This window comes from Pristis pectinata, chromosome 40, assembly GCF_009764475.1.
Source record: "Pristis pectinata isolate sPriPec2 chromosome 40, sPriPec2.1.pri, whole genome shotgun sequence".
NCBI lineage: Eukaryota > Metazoa > Chordata > Chondrichthyes > Rhinopristiformes > Pristidae > Pristis > Pristis pectinata.
The window spans coordinates 2,471,847-2,479,224 of record NC_067443.1 but is presented as its reverse complement, the minus strand read 5'-3'; positions in this window follow the sequence as shown (position 1 = coordinate 2,479,224).

Genomic DNA, 7,378 nt, shown 5'->3' with positions numbered 1-7,378 from the left:
CACCGACAAGAGCGGTGAGGAAGGTGTTTGGCACGCTCGCCCTCGTCAGAACAGGGCACTGAGTGCAAGAGTACGGATGTCGTGTTACTGCTGTACAAGACGTTGGTGAGACCGCACTTGGAGTACCATGTGCGGTTTTGGTCACCCAGCTACAGGAAGGAAGCGATTGAGTTAAAGGTTCACAGGGATGTTGCTGGGACTGGAGGGCTTGAGTTATAAGGAGAGGCTGGATAAGACAAGACAAGATATCTTTATTAGTCACATGTACATCAAAACACACAGTGAAATACACCTTTTGCGTAGAGTGTTCTGGGAGCAGCCCACAAGTGTCGCCATGCTTCTGGTGCCAACATAGCATGCCCGCAACTTCCTAACCCGTACGTCTTTGGCATGTGGGAGGAAACCAGAGCACCCAGAGGAAACCCATGCAGGCTCGGGGAGAACATACAAACTCCTTACAGACAGCGGCTGGAATTGAACCTGGGTCGCTGGCGCTGTAATAGTGTTACACTAACTGCTACACTACCATATAGGCTAGGACTGTTTTCAAGTCTATCCAATTCCCTTTTGAAAGCCAAGATTGACTCTGTTTCCACCACGACAGCAGGCCAGTAGTTTAAGATCATTTGAGCTATCAAAGTTTTTTAAAAAATAAAGTCAAAGTTAAGTTTATTGTCATCTGTACACGGGTGCAATGAGAAACTTACTTGCAGCAGCATCACAGGCTCAGAGTATCAGAGACGCAACATTCACAAGGGAAACATCAGTTATACAAGAAAGAACACAATCAGAACAAAATTGTCCATTGTAACGTAAAGTGGTCCCAGTGTTGCTGTACTGAGGCAGTGATTAGGGTTGTGCCGGTTGGTTCAAGAACCGAATGGTTGAAGGGAAGTAGCTGTTCCTGAACCCGGTGGTGTGGGGACTTCAGGCTTCTGTACCTCCTGCCCGATGGGAGCAGTGAGAAGGTGGCGTAGTGGGGATCTTTGATGATAATATCTCAACACATTTTTAAATTCACTTTTTTTTTAAGATGTTGTGCTTTGTGATGATAAATTTTCCAGTGAACCAGGTAACAACACACAGCACAGGAACAGGCCGTTTGGCCCACAATGTCTGTGCCAAACTAATTAAACTAATCCCTTCTGCCTGCACATGGTCTATCTCCCTCCATTCCCTGCATATTCATGTGTCTATCTAAGAGCCTATTAAACCCCACTATCATATCTGCCTCCACCCCCACCCCTGGCAGCACATTCCAGGCACCCACCACTCTTTGTGTAAAAAAACTTGCCCCACACATCTCCTGTAAACTTTCCCCTCTCACCTTAAAATGCACGCCCTCTGGTATTAGATATTTCGATCCTGGGAAAAAGATTCTAACTGTATCTATGCCTCTCATAATTTTATAAACTTCTATCAGGTCTCCCCTCAGCCTCCGCCGCTTCAGAGAAAACAAAGAGTCAGGATAAAGGGGTTATCTTCAGGTTGGTAAGATGGAACTGGTTGTCTGAGACGGGGAGCCATTCTGGGACGACTGCTTCAGTCAGTCTCCGATAATCTACTATCCATCCATTCAGAAATCCCGATGTTTTGGCATCTGGATCATCAGATCATGTCTCCCACACTCCCCCAAAACTCGCTGGTCCCTGCGCTCCCCTGTGACACACCGGGGGCCCCAGATCCTGAGCCTCCATCCCATGACTGACCAGGGCCTGTGCTTCCCCCTGACACCTCAGGGACACCTCACCCTTCCCCAAAGCTCAGGGAGCTCACTGGAGAATCTATTATAATATAGTATAACATCATTTCGGAAACAAAAGGCCCAAGACCGCATGAAACTGCAGAGAGTTGTGGACACAGCTCAGCGCATCACGGAAACCAGCCTCCCCTCCCTGGACTCTGTCTACACTTCCCGCAGCCTTGGGAAAGTAGCGAACATAATCAAAGACCCCCACCCACCCCGGGTATTCTCCCTTCTCCTTCCCTCCCGTCGGGCAGAAGATACAAAAGCCTGAAAGCACGTACCACCAGGCTCAAGGACAGCTTCTATCCCGCTGTTATAAGACTATTGAACGGACCTCTTGTACAATAAGATGGACTCTTGACCTCACAATCTACCTCGTCGTGGCCCTTGCACCTTATTGTCTGCTTGCACTGCACTTTCTCTGTAACTGTAACACTTTATTCTGCATTCTGTTATTGCTTTTCCCTGTACTACCTCAATGTACTGATGGGATGAAATGATCTGTATGGATGGCACACACAATGAAGTTTTTCACTGTACCTCGGTACATGCGACAATAACAAACCAATTTACAATTAAAAGGGTGTTGGGGAACTAATATGAATAACACCCAACAGTTTGGGAATTCCCCAGAACAGTACCACCCAAGTCCTGATTGTACTGGATCATAAGAATTTTGCTCTATTTGCAATCTACATTAATATCTTAGATAACATCTTTCACGAGGATGTTACCAGGACTGGAGGGCTGAAGTTCTAAGGAGAGTCTGGACAGGCCGGGACTGTTTTTCCCTTGGAGCGAAGGAGACAGAGGGGTGACCTTATTGGAGGTTTATAGAATCATGAGGGGCATGGATAAGGTGGACGGTCGCAGTCTTTCCCCCAGGGGAAGGGAGTCCAAAACTAGAGTAGATTTATGGTGAGGGGGAAAAGTTTAAAAGATCTGAGGGGCAATTCTTTCCACACAGAGGGTGGTGGGTACAAGGAATGAGCTGCCAGAGGAAGTGGTCGAGGCAGGTACATTTATAATGTTTAAAGGACACTTGGACAGGTACATCGATAGGAAAGGTTTAGAAGGATAGGGGCCAAACGCAGGCAAATGGGACTGGCTCAGGAAAGCACCTTGGTCAGTATGGACAAGTTGGGCCGAAGTGAGGAAGTAAAGGGTTATGACTGTACATATAACTGAGGAAAAAATACCTCGCAAGCAAGCCACTGACTCAGGACTAGGTGGTAATTACTGTGTCCGGAACTTGGTTGCAAGCCATTTATAATAGACAATAAGGATGATGGTTGTGTATTAAATGGTAAGTGGGAAGTTTGCCCCAAGCAATGAGGGTGATACCTGTCTTTGAATCTCTTGATTGTAAATCAATTATACTGAACAATAAGTACAATGTCTGTCTTTGGATCTCTGGGGTCTGGCCGAAACTTGTGGCATTCATTAAGTGTGCGTGACAATGTCTGTATAAATTACTGTCTGCTCCCTTGTATTGTGGAGACCTCAGGTAACGACTCTCAACAGATGTTGACAAGACTTCAGTAAAACACAGTTTTACTGGATCAACCTGGTGGCACTGTGTAACTTTGCAGCAGGCAGGAGTGGGAACTTAAAATCGGGATAACAGAAGGGCCTGTTTCCTTGCCATGTAACTTTATGACTCTATAAGGGGACTAAGTGTGCTGCACTCAGATTTGCTAGCGATCTCATTAAATCCTCTCCCACCTTCCATTCCGGGATTGTGTCCCAGATCCCAGTGACACGTGACAGAGAAACATTTTCCTCCACTCTCTCCCCTGCCCAATTTCACCTCTTGTCACCCGAGTCAGTATCTCCTGATTCATTCCATCAAAAGGCTCCTCACTTCAAATGCCTCTGCATCGAATAGGACTGAAGTCCCTCGTTCCTGGGAACTTCCTTGGGAAGGGCACGCTTTCCCAAGGCAGCGGGCCCGGGATTGCCTCCACTGATTGGACCGCGGTCCCTCGCCCTGGGCGACTCCAACACCACCTCGCAAATCCGCCGCCTTGCCCCGCCCGAGGGGAACACCACCACCCACAGGTTCCCCCCCCCCCCACCGTTGTGAGTGAGAAAACAGATTGGATGGGTCTCAAAAGCAAGGACTCTGAACACAGTCCGGCAGTAAATGATTTTATTTACAAAAGACGAGCGGGGAAGATGGTAACGAGAATAACACACACACACCGCAGTTTATAGTGAGCGTGGGAAAATCACACCGGGGATAAAATATACACACACACACACACAACGAACTAGGTACAGACAGTCAGGGATAAACAATACGATATACGATACCCGCCACCCCTTGACTCAGTGCAGGCATGGCTCCATGCTACTAAAATGCTCCCAACCCTTTAACAGTGCACACCTCACCAACGATCTCTCCAGCGCCGTTCCACGGTCCTCGGCCTGGAGTGAAGCAGGGTGATCCCTCGAAGACGGCAAAGAGAGCGAGCCGAGCACACGTGGCGCCCTTTATAGTGCTGGAGGGCTGGCAGGGGGGGTCCAGCCCAGGTAATTTACAGGGGGCCAATGGCTCGGTGCCAGCAAGGACTAATCGATCACAAAGGCCAATGGCCCAAGGCCAAATACAAAGGTACTTCAAGGGGCCAATGGTCAGCTGTGCGCTGATGGGGGGTGCGGGGCCAAACCTTGATCGGCAGTGGTGTGTCTTCCGACCAGGTAGTGGGCAGTGCTGTCACGTGACAGCCACGACCCTCCACAATACACCACCGCCCACCCCCCCCCCCCCACCGCCTAAATCCCGGGGACTCCCTACCCCTGCAACAGCGCCTCCCCCACACTGACTGTGGTGGCTCAAGATGGCAGCTCAGCTCCCCCCTCCCCCTGCCCTCTCGGGGGGGGGGGGGTTGTGGGGGCGGTTCGGGATGGGGCGGCCTTGCCAGAGACAGCCAAATCTGGAAAAAAGAGTAAATTAAATGTAAAAAGGGATATGTCTCGGGAAGAGCTTCAAGGTTAATGGGAGCGGGGGGGGAGGGAGGCCATCTGCAAGTCCGCAGCTGAGCAGTCCTGATCTTGGCCTCAGATCCATTTTCCCGCCTGTTCTGTTGAAAATACAAGCCGCTGGAGGAACTCAGCGGGTCAGGCAGCATCTGTGGAGGGAGATGGACAGTCGACGTTTCGGGTCGAGACCCTTCATCAGGACTGGAGAGAGTAGAGGGGAGATAGTCAGTATAAAGCGGTGTGGGAGGTGAGGGCTGGATCCGGGTGAGGAGGGGCGAGAGGCAGGCATGGTAATGTAGCGGTTAGTGTAACACCTTACAGCGCCAGCGACCTGGGTTCAATTCCCGCCGCTGTCTGTAAGGAGTTTGTACGTTCTCCCCATGTCTGCGTGGGTTTCCTCCAGGTGCTCCGGTTTCCTCCCACATTCCAACGATGTACAGGTTAGGAAGTTGCGGGCGTGCTATGTTGGCGCCGGAAGCGTGGTGACACTTGCGGGCTGCCCCCAGAACACTCTATGCAAAGGATTGGTATTGGTTTAATATTGTCACTTGTACCGAGGTACAGTGAAAAACTTGTCTTGCATACCGATCATACAGGTCAATTCATTACACAGTGCAGTTACATTGGGTTAGTACAGAGTGCATTGAGGTAGTACAGGTAAAAACAGTAACAGTACAGATTAAAGTGTCACAGCTACAGAGAAAGTGCAGTGCAATAAGGTACAAGGTCACAACAAGGTAGATCGTGAGGTCAGAGTCCATCTCATCGTATAAGGGAACCGTTCAATAGTCTTATCACAGTGGGGTAGAAGCTGTCCTTGAGCCTGGTGGTACGTGCCGTCAGCCTCCTGTATCTTCTTCCCGATGGAAGAGGAGGGAAGAGAGAATGTCCCGGGTGGGTGGGGTCTTTGATTATGCTGGCTGCTTCGTCAAGACAACGAGACGCATTTCACTGTGTATTTTGACGTACGTGTGACTAATAAAGATACCTTATCTTATCTTAGATGGAGGAGGGGGAGGGTGAGATAGCAACAGAGGCTGGGAGGTGAGGGGTGGATCCGGGTGAGGAGGGGTGAGAGAGCGACAGAGGCCAGGAGGTGGAGGTGACCGAGGGCTGTAGACGGTGGGGTCTGACGGGAGAGGAAGGTGGAGCATGGACCCAAATATGGGGGGAGGTGGGGAGGACACATGGGAACAGTGGGGGGGGGGGGGGGGAGGGGGGTAGTGTGTGGGTGAGGGGCAGATGGACTGGGATGGAGGGGGGGGTAAGAACAAGGTGATGGGGGGTCTGGGGTGGGTGTAGAAAGGACTGGGTCAGACAGGAGAGAGAAAAGTGGGGGAGGGGAATACGAGGGGCTGTTCCTCTGTGTGTGGCCTCACCCTGGCAGTGGAGGAGGCCGAGGACAGACAGCTCGGGTGGGGGAACGGGGAGGGGAGTCACGACGGGGAGCTCCGGACGGCCTCGGACAGACAGAGGGAAGGTGCTCGGCGGAGCTGTCTCCCGGCCTGCGTTCCGGTCCCGCCGCGGGGAGGGGAGGGGAGGCCACGCCGAGGGCACCGGATGCGGCCGGCGAGGGTTGGAGGAGGTGCGGGTGAATGTCCGCCTCGCCTGGAAGGGGCTGGGTGGTGGTGCAGGGAGGAGGGGACAGGGGCAGGGGGTACACCTCCAACTGTGGCAGAGGTAAGTACCCCCTGCCCGCCCCTCCCCCTCTACTTACCATCTCTTACCCCACCCCTCCCCCCTCCTCTCGCCCCTCCTCACCCGGATCCACCCATCAGTTCCCACCCCTCGCCTCTTTATACTGACCGTCCCCTCTATCTTTCAATCCCAGAGGAAGGGTCTCCACCCGAAATGTAGACTCCCCCACAGATCCCGATGATTTTCTTCAGCAGTCTGTTGCTCCAGGTTCCAGAGTCTGCAGTCCCTCGTGTGTCTCTGCCTCTCTCCCCTCTGTCCACCCTACAACCCACTGCAGGTCAGTAACAGGAACTGAAGTTACAGCAAATAATTTGCGGGTGACTGAGCTGCAGAGATTCTGCTGGGTGTTATCTCCTGATGTGCGGAAAGCTCCCAGTGTCTCCAGGACCAAGGGGCATAGTTTCAGTATAAGGGGCTCCCCATTTCAGACAGAGGGGAGGAGGTGGATCTTTGCAATTCTCTACAACAGAGAGAGACCCAGGTTCGATCCCAATCTCCGGCACTGTGTGTACATGTGTGTGTGTCTGTGTGAGGGGTGTGTGTGTGTGTGTGTGTGTGGAGTCTGCACATACTCCGCGTGGGATCCCCCCCACCCCCACCCCCCATCACCCCCCCCCCCCCCCCAGGTGTTCCCCGGTTTCCCTCCCACATCCCAACAACGCCCTGGGTCGGCAGGTTAACTCGATTGCAGAGAGTTGTGGATGCGGCCCAGTCCGTCAAGGAAACCGGAAACCAGCCTCCCATCCGCAGACTCCGTCTACACTTCCCACTGCCTTGGGGAAAGCAGCCGGCATAATCAAAGACCCCCACCCACCCCGGACATTCTCTCTTCTCCCCACTGCCGTCGGGCAGAAGATACAAAAGCCTGAAAGCACGTACCACCAGGCTCAAGGACGGCTTCTACCCCGCTGTTATGACTATTGAACGATAAGATGGACTCTTGACCTC